A 17,466-nucleotide genomic window follows, 5' to 3' on the forward strand; every position below is an offset into this window, starting at 1 on the left:
CTTTTTCTCGTAACCTGCATCTTTGCTATAATAAAGCAATTCAAAAGTTAGATATAACACACGAAAATAGGAAAAATGGGGGGTTGACCTCTCCGAGGCTCATTTAACCTTAAAAATGGGTTGTTTTAACCGTCAAGGCCAACTGGCTCCATAGCTAAGGTATTAACGGATGTCCATGAAAAATTTCGGCAAAAATAACATCAGAATTCCGAATCACCAAAAAAGATGGTGAACTATAGCACAAGAAAATTGGCAAAATTGGGGGTTTACCTGCTCCGAGGCTCGTTTAACCTTGACAATGGGTCTTTTTCACCATTAGGGTCAACTCGTTTCATACCTAAGGTCTTAACGGACGTCCATGAAAAGATTTGGCAAAAGTGACGTCAGAATTCTGGATCACCAAAAATCCATGGACTATAGCACACGAAAATAGGCAAAATGGGGGCTTTACCTACTTTGGGGATCGTTTGACCTTGAAAATGAGTCGTTTTAGCCCTCAGGGTCAATTGGCTTCATATCTAAGGTGTTAACAGACATCCACGAAAAATTTCAGCAAAAATGAAGACGAAATTTCGCATCACCAAAGAAGATGGTGAACTATAGCATAAGAAAATCGATAAAATCGGAGATTTACCTACATCGGGGATTGTTTGACCTTGAAAATGGGTCATTTTGGCCGTCAGGGCCAACTAACTCCATAGCTAAGGTCTTAACGAACGTCCAAGTAATATTTCAGCAAAAATGACATCAGAATTCTGGATCAGAAAAAGATGGTGAACTATAGCACACAATAATCAGTAAAATGGGGGTTTACCTGCTCCGGGGTTCGTTTGACCTTGAAAATGGGCCGTTTTGGCCGTCAGAGTCAATTGGCTCCATAGCTAAGGTCTTAACGAACGTGCATGATAAATTTCAGCAAAAATGATGTCGGAATTCTGGATCAACAAAAAAGATGGTGAACTATAGCACACAAAAATCTGTAAAATTGAGGGTTTACCTGCTCCGGAGATCGTTTGACCTTGAAAATGGGTCATTGGCTCCAAAGTTAAGGTCTTAACGAAAGTCCATGAAAAATTTCGGCAAAAATGACGTCGAAATTCTTGATCACCAAAAAAAATGGTGAACAATGGCACACGAAAATTGACAAAATGGGGAAAGGGGGGGTTTACCTGTTCTGGAGCTCTTTTGACCTTGAAAATGGGTCATATTTGCCGTCAGGGCCAATTGGCTCCATAGCTAAGATCTTAACGAAAGTCCATGAAACATTTCGACAAAAATGACATCAGAATTCTGGATCTCCAATAAAGATTGTGAACTATAGCACACAAAAATCGGCTAAATGTGGGGTTTACCTTCTTTGGGGCTCGTTTTACCTTGAAAATGAGCCGTTTTGGCCGTCAGGGACAACTGTCTCCATAGCTAAGGTCTTAACGGACGACCATGAAAATCTTTGGCAAAATAGATGTCGGAATTCTGGATCACCAAATAAATTGGTGAACTATAGCACACGAAAATCGACAAAATGGGAGGTTTACCTGATCTGAGGCTCATTTGACTTTGAAAATGGGCTGTTTAGGCCGTTAAGGCCAACTGCCTCCATTGCTAAGGTCTTAACGGACGTCCATTAAGATTTTAGCCAAAAACACATCAGAATTTCAAATCACCAAAAACCCATGAACTATGGCAAACGAAAATCGACAAAATGAGGGATTACCTGCTCTAAGTTTGTTTGAACTTGAAAATGGGCCAATTTGCCGGTCAGGACCAACTGGCTCCATTGCTAAGGTTTTAACGAACGTCCATGAAAATTTTCGGCCAGAAACACACTGAAATTCCGAATCACCAAAAATTTATGAACTATTGCACACGAAAATCGACAAAATGAGGGTTTACCTGCTCTAGGGCTCGTTTAAACTTGAAAATGGATCGGTTTGCCAATCGGGACCAAGTCATATCACCAAAATATTCATTACCAACCCCACTTCCATTACTACCGCAGACTATACATAATCAATTAGATTAGATAGATATATCCCTCAACATAGATCATCAAAAAGATCTCAAAAACCCAACACTAATAGGATAATAAGTAAAGATACCGAATAAAAGGAATAGTTAAAAATTTACATATTTTCCTACTTAAACATTTTCCTTTGGTCCAAACACACTCACAATATATATTTCTAGTAATTTGTTTATCTTATCAAATGGTAATAAACTAATAATAACCATAGAAAAAATATAATAGATGTAACAATATAGTATTTACTAACAACCAAAAAATTGAACAAAAGAACTAATTAACATTAGCACATGTTGATTCAAATAATTAGCTAATCCTTTGATAGCCAATTAGTCAGCAATTCGACACGTTAATAATCATATCTAATATGAGAACAAAAAGTCAAAACACAAACAAAAGAAAATGAAGATTAACACACTAACACATTTTGGGTTACATGCAAAAATATTTGAAGAACAGTTCGATCGTTGACTTCTCCAACATATTGGCGTGGTGGATCCAAGTCAGTATTCCTAGTTGTGCATGGTGGCCTGAGGTGCCAGATGTGGTGGCTGGCCCACCGGAGGTTTACATTGGTAACATTTTGCAAAAAGGCCAAATGTATCAACTTGTTTGATGAAATTACTCATACTGGCCCATCCACCAAACCCAAACCCAACAACCAAAACCCAGCCTACTATAAAAATGTTAACAACATACATGATAGTCCAGCTTGGCATGAAGGATGATGGCTTTTCTGCTGCATTCTGCAAATTTTATTCAAATAAAGTGAGTAGGTTTAATTTTATATACTAACAATATAAAAAATATTTATACAATAACATTTCTTAAAAGAGGGACAAATATTTTATAGACTAATGGATTGGTCAGAGGATAGAAATGACAATGGATAATTTGTTTAAGGTATATCAAATTACAGTTAATACATAAAATAAATAAATTTACATTGTGAAAATCAGTTACTCTATCTTTTAGATGTTTTGATAGTAAAAACACGTGAGGGCTGTATTTGTTTTACAAGTAAGAATTTGGGTTGACAGTTGTGTGAGATTCAAATAATTCTCTTCCTAATTCAATAACATGACACAATATATATGTCAAGACAAATAAAATATTCTATGTTACAAGGAGATCTAAAAGGAATTGTAAACATGGTCAATCCTCTATATAACAACATTGTTAGTTTGGATAGGTGTTGGTTGATATAGCAAAATGATGTTATACGTAACATAAAAGATCGATTCCACTGGATTATTGTTATAGAAAGATTTGACAACTGTATATATGCAAATAAAGTATAATCGAGTAAATTTTTGAAAGGTGCATAGAAATAAATGCATTACCTGTCGAGCAGAGGTTGTTCTATAAGTGAGCATATGAGCAAGAGCTGGAATGATGTAGACAGTGAAACTAACCAAAAGAGCCCCAACAGCAGAGTTAATAGGCCCAAAGAATGGGAATATAATAGCCAAAAACCATATGGGTATCACCACAGGCAACCTAACAAGTGCCCTTAAGCATATGCTTTTAGTGTCATGCATCCCTATAACCTTCTCCCACACAAAGTATAACGGCGTACACGCGAATCCAAACGTGATAAACTGGTGTATTAGCATCAATATAACTGCAGCATCGCGCCATCTGTTTTTTGGAAGAAGTGAAAATGCGTTACTATGGTTAAGAAGTTGATCTCCGAGCCCAGTAGACTGCTGAAGCTGATGGAATAGTTAGGGTGAAAACGTAGAGTGTGGCTATTAGGTAAATGTACTTGAACTTCTGGGGTTTCCACATTGCATGCATAATTTCCCTGTAATGATATTGTGAGTGTGAGAAGTCCTAATATTAGAATATGGACACGGGCGACTCAATAGAATGGGCTGACATCTAGCTTTTTAAGATAAGAAGTAATTATTTCTATTTAATCAGGCTTTAGAATGAATATTTATTTATTTTTTCAATTTAAAGCTCAAATACTTTTCAGAGTATGTACTTTTTCAAGGCATGAAAATTGAAAGTGTTGTATTCATTGACTTGGCCACTTGGGGGTAAAGTAGCCACTGAAGATGGAATAAAATGATATGTTCTCTAAGTAATTATTTAAAGTGATTGCAAGTACGTTGAAGAATATTGGCATTGGATTCTTCTGCACTATAACTCTAAGTTGTCTCGTATGAATTTAACATATATTGATATTGACAAGAAACTACAACAAAAAAAAAAACAATTTTACAGCAATTATTTAACGACAATAATATAATATGGGTTTTAAACCAACACACTATATAAATGTCATTACCGGGTTTAGCAACTCTGGAGTGGATTAACTCAATTGTCGATAAATATTTTTACAACAATAAATATTTCCCCTAAAGGAAAATCTATTGCCACTAAGTGTCTCTTTTGTTGTGATGAGAACTTTATAGGGAAACTCATGAATATATACCATTTCGCCAACTAATTTACCAATATAGTCAAAAGGTATACCATGTATACACTATAAGCATATATATATATATATATATATATATATATATATATATTTTATGTATAGATATGTATATTATATGTATGTTTAGTATTAAAGTATACACTACCACGTATTTTATAAATTAGTCGACTAAAGTGTTTAAGGCCATAATTATCCCAGCTTTTTATGTTAATCATATAGTATACATGCTTATACTATAAAAAAACATTCATTTACAAATGAGTAAAAAATAAATGAGAGCTTACACAGTAACAGCATGTCCACCAAAGGTGTAAAGAATATTGGTGGCACCAGTGAAATACAGCACAAGCTTTGCTGGAGCTGTGTGTTGTACATTTTCTACCTATAATGACACATAATAAATGACCCCTCCATCATCATTTATAAAAATTGCAAAAATAAATTTGAATGTATAATAGAGTAATAAATGATGGATGATATTATTTAGGAAATAATTATATTAATTACTATTTACCTGGCCATGAATGACAGCAGCAATAGTTAAGTACCATGTTGTATAAGTGGTCATCCCAAGGCCAAGAAAAGACCAAATCCTATAGTTATGGAAAGAAGGAATGAAAACTGTGGTGGCACAGCAAGCTCCAAATATGTATGTCTATGTTCTCTTGTCTAAATGGTCATTGATGTAATATATGTTACTGTTCCAAATAAAAAAAATCATCAAATTGATAATCAAGATCAAGTGATCACAATTTTTGGCACAATTGCTTCCCAATTGCACTAAGCTCTGGCTAGTCGCTACGCACAACAAAGGCAGAGAAAAGGTTTCATTCAAATTTCCTTCGACGAAAAATTATATTATTTATACATGGCTAAAATTATTTTTTATGTACATATAATAAATGTTAAATCTCTTTCAATTAATTTGTGTGGCTAGTTATTCATATTGTGAAGCTCAGAGTGAAATCCTGACATTCACTCATGTGCGACATTCGTCTATTTTCAAAATTATTCATGAAATGGCCCATAAGGGTCTATGGTAAACAGATTAATTCTAAATTAACACAAAGGAAGGTTTTCACACATCAAATTTGTAATCTCCTTATCACGTAGCAACAATTTTACCAGTTACCCCTCATATAGCTTGGACCTTAGCTTGAGTCAATTTGCACATACATTATCAACTATTACTTCATAACTCTCACTAGTATATATATCTATTTAAGTAATTAGACAAATGTAAAGAGTAAGTTTTTAACAATACCAGCTACCTCTCACTATTATATGTGTCTCTTTGAAGTAAATTAGACATATGTGAAGAGTATTATTTTTAATTAAGAAGTATTTAAACTACGGGTTAAATGAAGAAGGGAGTAATGGGTCCGTACCTTGCGCAAGCAATTAGTTGTATGACAGATCCAAACAGAAGGAACATACAGTTGAAGGCAAGGCCTGCTGCTTTCCAGTAAGGACCCAATAGTCCATCAAGCACTTCAAACCACTACCAGTTGAAACAAAAAAAGTCAGATACAGCGTAAACATTAATAAATCTATTTGCAAGTCTTAAGATTCTGAAAAAGTACTATTTTTTAAAAAAATGATGAAAATATTAAAAGTTGAACTATGTGGCGGTTCGGTAGAACTAACATGGCGAAGCCAAAAATTTTCAAGAGTTAATGTATACCTATGAAAAATGATCCTCGACCTAGATATATACTAGAATAAATTTTTGATAAAGGATGTACTCATGTTTACTATTCCCTCCGTTTCACAAAGAATGAACTCATTTCCTTTTTAGTCCGTTTCAAAAAAATGACCTCTTTCCTTTTTTGGTAACATTTTACTTTTTGCTTTTCACGTGACATGTTTAAGACCACAAGATTAAGGGCAATTTTGTATATTTGACATAACTTTAATTTAGGACCACAAAATTCAAAAGTCTTCTTTAATTTCTTAAACTTCGTGCCAAGTCAAACCAGACTAATCTTTTTGAAACGGAGGGAGTATAATATACTACTAAAATTCAACTTTTTGTCGTTCTGATTGGTATACCTGAATGACATGATTTTTGAAGTTGACACCTTCTTTCTCTTTTCTGCTTCTGTACTCTATGTAGAGAACACTGATGAGGTATGCAGTCCAGCTCCCAACAAGACCATAGAACACTTGAAACACTATGCCAGATACCATACCAAGTTGAGAAAATGAATATGGCAGTGTTAACAGCACTTGAGCAACCTGTTAAAATAAATGAATTAGAAAATACAGTACAAAATATGACAGTGCAACCACACAACAATATATTCAGTGTAATCCCACTCCATGGGTATGCGGAAATTACCACAACTCGGAGATAGAAAGGTTGTTTCCAAAAGCAATACAAAATATGATCTATTAAAAGAAAAAGAAATGTAGTAAAAGATTTAAAAGTACTTGATTAGAAGCACAGCTGAACCAAGCATCCCAAACAGAGCCACCATGCCAGAAGAGGCTTTTGACACTGAAAATAAACTGATCTTCTTCACCTAATTTCTCAACTTCCTCCCCATCACGATCAGTTCCATTGAAGTTTGAAACAATAGCTTCCTCTGCTTGCTTTTCAGCATACATTTTAATTTTAAAGAGAAGAGGTCGAAATTTCAGCAGATCTGCAAAAACACACAAAAAAAACACAAAATGAGACCTAAAAAAAAATATACCAGCTCCAACACTGAAGATTTTTCCCCAAACCCAAAAAAAAAACTATTTTCCAAGAATTTCCCAGATCCCAAAATTTTTACTTGAAATACCTTGATTTTGAGATATCTCTTTCTTGAAACTCAGATAGATCTCTGTTGAAGCAAAAAAAAAAGACTCCTCCTTAGCTATTATTCTGTATGTTTTGTGTCCTCGAAGTGAAAACAAAAAACAGAGCACTACTGAAAAAAACAGAGCAAGAGAGAAAGAAGGAAAAAAAACCCACTAGTGAAGCAGAGATAACAAAACAAGTTTCGAAGATTGCTCCATTTCAAGAATATGACAGATACTATAAATGTAGCTGAATAATAATTGCAGCAACAAAATAAATATTATTTCTGAAACTACAATTAATTGCGAAGTCGACTTAAATGCAGTTGATTTTATATTTATAATCAGAGAAGATACGGATATTAGCAGGGCGGCAGGGGCGCGGCCGAATCAGAAAGACGGCGAAAGAGACCTTAAAAACAGCAAAAAAAGGACTCAGAGAGTATATTAGTAGTGCACAGACTAGAAAGTAGACGTAGAAGTAGAAACAGAGCAAGAAAAAGTCACTTTTCAGTAGTAGTATTTTCAAGTAAACGTATTTATAAACAACAACAGCTAGTTAGCTAGCTAGATTTCACCCTAAAAAAAATTAAGAGATTCTTCGGGTGAGCATTTTGTGAGGAATTATAATTTTTGTTACTATTTTTATTCTTGGGGCGAACACTTTTGAAAAGCTATTAAGATGGATCAATTTCGGATTATTGAACGTATATCCTCCAAACCAATTAAGTCATTTCGAAGGAAAGTTTCTTTAAATATTTTTAAAAGTTGATTTTTGATAGAAATTTAACTTCCACTGATAAAATTTTAAGAATTCAAGTGCAATACATATTTAAATACAATTTCAAAAATTTAATACTCAAAATCTCATCTTCAAAATATATAATCGAATAAAAGCTACTATGTGTTTATAATAATCCCTCTCATCTTTTAATTTGTGTGTCTTTTTTTGATTAATCTATTTTGAAATATTCTTTTTAAATTTGAGTATATTTTAAATTTTAATATTTCATGTGATATGTTTAAAATTATAAGATTAAAAAAGATATTTTGATACATTATATTCTTCTATCTCAAAATATTTGCTATATTCTTTATTTACACCACTCTTAATAAAATTTAAAAGATAGATTGACTATTTAATTTTTACCTTAATTATCTTTAACATATAATCTCTTTTCAGGGGTGTATGCCTATTTTTGTATAGTAAAATTTTACAAGTAACCTAATTGCGTAAAGCTTTACCCAACTTGAGTTATAGTATTTAAACTCCATTTTTTATAGGCTGTTAACATTATAAACGCTCCTTACGGCCACATATTTTAATGAAAACTTAATAAATATATTATGGAAAAATAATACTTATATACTATATCACTCTATGTTTGACTATAATTTTATTTTGCATGTGCAATGCTTTCGTAAAAATTACAAAAGAATATTTCAATTTAAAAATAATTGTTCTCTTAATTTCAGCTAATGATGTCATGTGCTAGATCTGTAAAATTTTATTCAATATAGCGTGAAAACGTTCCAAATTAGCCACTTGACGGTGGATTTTACTTTTAACAACAATCTAATTTCTCTCAACCTATCCAATTATTTTTGCGTCTTATTTGTAATTAGTTTATTTAAAATATTACATTTTACATTTTAAAACTACTATTAATTTTTGGCATTTTACATAATCAAAATCTCATGATTTAAAAGATATTTTGACATATTAACACTATCTTTAATTTATTTTCATAATTTCAAAAGTTTTTCTTGATTAACTTTGTTCTCTGTCATTAAGACACATAAAATTATACGGACGGTTAGACTTGTATAAGTTTGTTAAGTGTGTTTCATTTTTAAAATGATTATATTAAAGTTTTAATGTAATTAAGATTGAGACAAAAAGAATATCCCTTACTTATATTGATTCTGTGAGAATTTAATCCAGTTACCTAATTCCTGGCATATATTGGCCTTCTTTTTATTTTTTCTTTAAATTTTTTTAGAGGAGATAGGACAGAGAATCATAAAAATAGGATTACGTTTTCTTTGAATGATGTATAATTGTATTACCGTTACGAAAAAATTGGAGAATTGATTTTGTAGGTAATTTATCATTATTATTTTTGTTTTATGTTCTTTTTATTAAAAAAAATATTTTTATATAAAAAAAATTAAAATGTCTAATTTTTTTAATTCATTTTGCAAGTGCCTAATAAATCTTAATTTCTTCAAGAATTCTTACAAGAAAAATTAACATTACTTGAGATCATCTCAGAATAAGAAATGTATGTAACTATAGGAATGATCACTGTGATGGAATCAATTCGGTTTACGACGGATGCCAATGATGATAACTTGACTAATACAAATTAGCTTTCTAATATCATCCAACTTTGGTTAGTAATATATGAAGTCAGTCAAATATAGGAAGATTATTCAAATCTTATAAGGAGCTCCCGATTTAATTCATTCACTAATGTGAGATATTTCATTCATTATTACCACTAGGCTCGTTTCACCTTCGGATCCGTATGTATAATCTTTATCCGGAAATTTACTGTTTCAGTCCCGTGCATGTACATTCATGTATCAGAGTTATTTCCACCCCTATAGTTATTTTCCAATTTTCTATCTTGTCTGACTTTGATGCTATTTCAAATTAGGTTTTGAATCTAACTCACTCTAAAAGTTATCTGAAAGAAAAAAGTGTTATCCAAAACTTATAAGAAGATCAGTATTTCATTCATTCCGAGCTTAATGCCAATCAAAGTCTTGATGTGGGGATATTCCATGTATAAAAAAGTTCAAATTTATTATCCTTCCACATTAGACCAAGGCTTAAAATTTCCTTCGTCATACTTTAAATAAAATTTACTCTTCTTTATCTTTTAAAACTCATATTTTTGTTAAAACTTAAAATAATGTGCCACACAGTTGCCAATCACAGAATAATATTCGAAATTTTGCAATCTTTTTCTAGCGTTCATATTGTTTTCAAAACTTTTTCTCCTACTGTTATTATTATTATTATTATTATTATTATTATTTTCCCATGCATTAATAATGTAATGAGCATTCCACTTGCATGTTGATTGTTGACTAATAAAGTGAAATCAAGGACTGATGAGGTGTAACCAACAAATTAGAAAGACTTTTAGTCAATCCTGATTATTAATTTCTCTTCACTTTTATCATGTTGATATTTTTTTCTTTGTTATTTTAAAAATTATTATTATTGCTAACATAATGTTAGTGGAAGAATTAATGATTAAGGAATGGATTATTTAGGGCACGAGAGATCAAAATTAAAGCAACATGTTGGGTTGTTGACATTCACATGGGTCCAACTATTACTTCTTTATTGCTATTCCACCCATTCTTTCCTACGTGAATTATTTGAAACACTCTTAAATTTGGCGTGGACTATTAATTTTATTTTTAAATTATTGACAGTTTTAAAAATATTTTTTTATTTGACTAATTAAACTTAAAACACCCTTGATAGTTTTGTAACATGAGTTAAATACACCCTAAATTCTTGTCAAGTTTAGGAATGTTTTCAACATCTCTTTCGATTTTTATGAAGACCTCTGTGCTCCTACAAAAGTTTGAGACCACTTGCTATGTTATGTGGCAGATCGGATGTGTATCAAATTTAGTTGTCAAGTATAGAGTTGTTTTTAAAGCTGTCATTAGTTCAAGGGAAAAATGACAAATATACCCCCGAACTATCGTAAATGGTATGTGTATACCCTTCGTTATACTTTTGGTACATCAATGACCTTACCGTCCAAATTTTAGAGCATATATACCCTTTATACTAACGGTGATACACTGTCCTAATCCTATCGTCCGACCCGAAATTTATTAAATTTTTCTACCAAAAATTAAAATTCCCACCCGGAAACCCACCCAAGTAAAAATACCCGCATCCAATTTATTCCAATTTCTCTCGCTATCCCCAAAAGTACATCCACTACATTGGCATCCAGCAATGTTGATTTCCCCTCCTGACACACCACCAAGATTACCCTACCAGCCATATCGTTGGTTTTGAGCTAATGACGAGTCAATGTCATTTTCCAGGCCAAGTTGAATATCGCGTGTGTTCTTTGGTCTCCTCGGAGCTGTCATTGAGAGGATTAATTAGCAGAGATGTTAGTTCCAGTTGGAACAATTTTCACTTTGTTGACTTGTGCCAACTAGAGGTTGTCTAATGCGACGACGATGTTTGGTTGAACTCCGGCATACCTCGACACTAGTAACGGCTTGAAAGCTAATGAAAATTGCGGCGTGCACAATGTAACCCTAGGTGTGTGTTTAGCATAGGAATTGCAGTTATGTTTCACAGATGACAGATAACATCTACAGACAGAGAAAATGAAGTTGGAGGAGGCAGATGATGGGATTTCGTCGGCGATAATCTCTGACAAAATTGATTGCGAAGATGAAGAGGAATAGCTGGAGGGACGAGTAGTAAAGGAAGTAGTGGCAAGTTGTTGACGATGACAGATTCTTCAGAGCTCGAAAAAGAGTTGAAGCAATGATTATTCCTTGATTTCATTTTCGATGTGGTGTGAGAGAGAAGTAAATGTGGATTCTCCGCTACCCAGTTGAGCAATTTGGGTTATATTTTTGGATCTGGGTATCATGTATTTGGGTGGGGATTTTAATTTTGGTAGAAAAATTTAATAAATTTCGGGTCGGTAGATAGGATTAGGACACGTGTATCACCGTTAGTATAAAGGGTATATACGCTCTAAAGTTTGGACGGTAAGGTCATTGATGTACCGAAAGTATAACGAAGGGTATACACATACCATTTATGATAGTTCGGGGGTATATTTGTCATTTTTCCGTTAGTTCAAAGCAAGGGCACATGGAGCATATACTCACTGAAAAATATTACTATTTAGACATGGTTAAAATTATTTTTTAGGTATATATATTAGATGTCGAACCCTCTTTCACAAGTTCATGTGTTTACTTCTCAAATTTTGAACCCCCTTATTAAAAATCCTAGCTCCGCCACTGGTTCAAAAAAGAAACTAATAATTTACATCAAGTTCACATGTATTTCAATACTTCTCATATTCTTTCACTATTTATCAAAGGATTTTGAAATTAATACTCTTGAGTTATTTACTTAAATAAGAGCTAATATGAAAGGTTCATATTTTATGGAATCTAATATTTCTCGAAAAAAAAGTCCACGTTCAGAGAAATCAAGCTAGCAAACTGACCATTTTCAAAAAGACAAATGTGAACAGATTCAAATCGAGATAACTAATTAAGATTAAAGCTATATAAATAAATAAATAACTCATAATTGCACACCAAAAAACCTGCCATAAGAAGAGCAAACAAATAAACACAAGAATACGAGTAATTCATTTTAGGGAAGAAAAGAGATATCAAAATTGAATAAACTACTGAAGTTTTGTACTTTTCTATTTTAATTTGTTTATTTTACTTTTTTTTAGTCTGTTCTGATTTGCTTTTGGACAATTCTTTAATTTTAACTTTTCATATGACATGTTTAAAGCTATAAAATTAAAAGATATTTCAAGCATTATACAATCTTTATCTTAAGAGCATAAATTTCTAAAAATATATATTTTTTAAAATTTTATGTCAAGTAAAAATCAGATAAATAAATTGAAGGAAATGTAATTTTAGGAAAAAGTATATACTAAGAACACAAATCTTGTGAGAGATATAATTGAAAAGATTAGCAAAATTACTATTCCTTAAGTCAAAATTGATATTACTCACTTTTTTTTTAATCCGTACAAAAAAGAATGATATATTTTATATTTAATAATGATTTAACTTTACAATACTTATTTTATCTTTAATGAAATATTATTGTCACACAAATATTTAACTTATTTTAGACCACAAATTTTAAAAATTTACTTTTTTAAAAAACTCCATATCAAGTTAAACCGTATCACATAACTTAAGAAAGAGAAAATACAAAATAGGTTAAGGAAATATATTGTTTTCCAAGATCGATTTACAAAGTAAACTGAAATTAAACAAATCTTCAGAAGGAAAGAAAATCTCCATGATTTGACAAGAGACGTGATGAGCAGAAAATTATGAAAGCCTATTCAAGAAGGAAATCAGAGCTTTTTCTGATTGAATAAAGGGAAAAAAAAGACAAATATACCTTGAAACTATCGTTAATGGTATATAAATACTTTCCGTCATACTTTTCATTCATCAGTATCCTGCTGTTCAAAAATCAGTGTACAATTGCCCCTCCCACCAATGGAAGAGTTATTTGGTACACGTGGCACAATCTTACGGCTCAACCAAATTTGATTAATTATTTAAGAGCAACTTTCACATATAACAAACATAAAAATCATATTTGTATGCTATAGCTATAGTTTGCATAATTGCGTTCCATAACAAATATAAATATGTATATTTCGCTATACATATACAAAAGAAAATAGTTTTATAATTTTGTTATACTATACAAAAGAAAGCAGTTGTATAATCTGTTTTAATATACATATACAAAATATCAATTGTATAATCTGTGTTTGTATAAAGTGAGAGAGACGAGTGAGTGAGCGAGATCTGTGAGAGGGAAACGAAAATATATGTATATATACAATTTTCTTTCGCTTTATACAAATACAAACGCATTTTATACATTTGCGTTTTTGTATAAAGTGAGAGAGGTGAGTGAGCGAGCGAGATCTGGGAGAGTGGCGACGAGATCTTTGAGAGGGGAACGAAAATATATGTATATATACAATTTTCTCTCGCTTTATACAAACACAAACGCATTTTATACATTTGCGTTTGTATAAAAAGCGAGAGAGGCGAGGGAGAGAACGAGAGTGGCGAGCGAGATTCACCAGGAGAGAGGCGAAATAGCAACAGTTTGCTATGGGGTACAATTAAATTAAACTATATTTATAGCATTTAATTTAAATTAATTGTTTGTTATTATATACAATTTTTTCATTATTTAACCCAAAATTTAAATATCCACCTATTACCCATTTTAACCCACCTAAGTTACCTATTACCCACACTAATAAACTATCTAAAAACCTCAAGGAAAAGCCCCATTACCCGTTTGCATGATTTTATTTGAAGATTTTTGTTAGTAGTTCACATGATTTTGCTGAGGAAATTGTTTGTCATGTTTAGTATGCGTTTTTTGAGGATTTTTTTTGCCTGAGCTTGTGTTTTGCGGCAACTTATAGCTTGAAAATTACTTGTAAATCATGTGGAAGATTGAGGTGAGCTGTTTTTCGAAGTAAATCCAATTAACTTTAGCTGATAATTGATTAATTAATTTTCTTTGCAGTAATTTTATTGTGTGAAAGTTTGATTTGTTAATTATAATTGGCATAATACATATATTGACCCCTAAACTTGGCTTCAAATTTTAACTTTGACCTTTAACTTTGTAAGTGCACAAATAGGCACTTTAACTATCCAAAACTTAAACAAAAAAACACTCGGATCCTACCTGGCAAAATGCGTGAAATACACTCAAATTAGGCGCGTCAGATGTAAAAATTCTGGGGGTCAACAGTAAAAAAAGCATTGAAAGGACAATTAAACCCTTTTTATATTTTTTTCAACAATTTTCCCCTCTTTTTTGCATTATTTGTTGTTTACTGCAAAATGCAAGTGACATTTCATAAAAATTTTTGTTATTACGAAAAAAAATTATAATGAAGTTTTTTTTTGGCAAGAAGGAAAAAGGAACACGTGTAGTACTAAATTTTTTTTTTGAGATTCAATCAATTTTTTTTGTCTTTGAAATATTTCTAGCTGTTAATTACTGTAATTTATAGTACTTTCTAAGAAATTTTCAAATAATATATATTATTTCATTTGTCCGAATTTATGCGTCACCGGTAAAATTTGAAGAGTCAATCAGATCTTTTATATATTTTTATATCTTTTAAATATTTAAGTAATTAATTATCGTGATTTATAATATTTTATACAATTATTTAGTATGGTAAAAGAAATTTAAAAGAAACACGCATCCTTCAATAGTAAAATATGGGTCCCCCTTTTTTTTTACAGGTTGACCTCCTGTCTGTATAGTCTTTTTTTGTCCAGAAGGAAAAAGGAACACGTGTCGACCCCAAGGTCCTCTCTATTCCCGCTTATTATATTATATACTAGTGATGAAGAGCCCGTGCTAATAATTAATTTAAAAGTTAATTTTTAATTGACGTTAAATAAATAGTTTTAAATTTTAAATTTGAATAAATTATATATATTTATATGGTAGTAAATGTTCATGTTAACTCTAAAATGAATACATCACTATTAATAAAGCTTGAAGTTTAAAGAAAAATCCTTAAATGACCAAAATAACCCTTAAACTCAATTTTAATCACAAAAAGCATACATGTCCACGGTGTGGTGGCTGATTCATCAACTAATTTTTTGTATGTTTTTTCAAAAATATTTTAGTTGCTAATTTGTTATAATTTATAAAAATCATTAACGTCATTTTCGAATAACTTATAGTATTGTTAACTTTCAATAATATATATTGTTCCATTTATTCAAATTCATGTGTCACCAATAGAATTTCAAGAGTCAACAAAAAATTTTCTAAAAAAAATATATTTTAATTATGATTTATAGTACTTTTAAATATAACGTATAGTGTGTTTGTAGGCTCTTATTAGATTGAAAAAATATTTTAAATTAGTAATTATTGTAATTAATAGTGTATATTACGTAATTTTCAAATTTGTAATAAATTTTTTTAAATATTAAGTCTAATAATTTATAGTATCTTAAATGTAATCTTTGAATACATATAAATTAAAAAAAGAAATAAGACAAATAAATTATAAATTGAATAATTGATATTTTCAAATATTAATTTACCACAAAATGAAAGTGAAGGAAGAAGTTGTGAGGCAAAAATAAAGAGAAATTATTTGAAAAGGTGTCAAATAGACAGGAAAATGGGCCCATATGCATTGAATAGTTGGCAGCCATTGAATGGGTCACTAATACACGTGGCAGCGTGTGCATTTCACGCTTTTGGCTCCAAAAATCGCGTGTTTATTTATTTAAAGGTAGGATAGTTAAAGTGCCTATTTGTGCATTATGAAAGTTGGAGGTCAAAGTTAAAATTTGAAGCCAAGTTTAGGGGTCAATATATGTATTATGCCATTATAATTTGCGCTTTACCTAATTTGTTGAAAATCAAAGAGGAAGCGTAGATCTATGAAGAAATTAAGATCTCTCTAGTTTTTCAGTCGAATACATCTCTAATTTATTCTCAGAAGTTGTATATGTGCTATAAATTTTAGGTGTTTCTGCGAATTGATCTTCTCAAAATAAATTATTTTCGCTCTGATTTCTGATTTTGCTGGCTGCTGCTTCTTCGTTTGTCTCAACGAAAAGGTCAAAAAGCACTCGCACACGTATCTCCACCTTTCGATTCCTTTTATCATTTGTTCAGATCTGTAAATTTTTTCTTCACATAATTCGTATAAAATTTATAATTAGGAGAGTAATCACTCTAGATCTGCTGAAATTTTATATGAGCTCTTACCTAAAACTTCTTATTTTTTTTCCTGAAACACACGTTTTTCTTCAATTAAATCTTACTACCAAACTAGAGAGAAGATGAATCACTGTGCAATTCAACAAGGTGCTTTCGCCACCTGTGAAGACATGTGAGCTATGTTTCTTCAATTTCTGATAAAAAGAACGTTGTCGTTTTTATTTGTGTGGGTTAAATGGGTAATGGGCGGGTTAAATGGATAATGGGCGGGTATTAAAATTTTGGATTAAATAATTGATCAAATTGGGTTGAGTCGTAGGCTTGCGCCACGTGTATCAAATAACTATTCCATTAGTGGGAGGGGCAAATGTGCACTGATTTTTGGACAACAGGGGCACTGATGAACGAAAAGTATGACGAAGGGTATTTATATACCATTAACGATAGTTTGGGGGTAAATTTGTCCTTTTTTTCTTGAATAAATAGTAATATCTACTTACTCGAAAATATATTAATTATCATATTTTATTTTTTGAAAGTTAAATTATACCAACATTATTAATAATAATTTTAATTTATTTAAAAATAAAATATAAATATCCGATAATATTGTATGACTCGAATAAATTCTGAATTAATTATTGGAGTCCAAAACTCAACCGCTAAGAACTAAGATAAAAGAATCGT

The 17,466-nt window shown here is 31.3% G+C and overlaps 1 pseudogene across 1 annotated transcript; it reads right to left on the reverse strand.

Moving 5' to 3' along the window:
* Positions 1-2,283: 2,283 nt before the first annotated feature.
* Positions 2,284-7,805, reverse strand: LOC125864342 (auxin transporter-like protein 4; annotated as a pseudogene). Its single transcript, XR_007446229.1, has 8 exons — positions 7,262-7,805; positions 6,906-7,120; positions 6,525-6,710; positions 5,861-5,973; positions 4,987-5,170; positions 4,757-4,854; positions 3,367-3,830; positions 2,284-2,769 (listed from the first exon to the last, which is right to left on the reverse strand). The product of XR_007446229.1 is annotated as an auxin transporter-like protein 4 (transcript).
* Positions 7,806-17,466: the final 9,661 nt, after the last annotated feature.

Source organism: Solanum stenotomum, chromosome 5 (genome assembly GCF_019186545.1).
Source record: "Solanum stenotomum isolate F172 chromosome 5, ASM1918654v1, whole genome shotgun sequence".
In the NCBI taxonomy this organism is placed as follows: domain Eukaryota; kingdom Viridiplantae; phylum Streptophyta; class Magnoliopsida; order Solanales; family Solanaceae; genus Solanum; species Solanum stenotomum.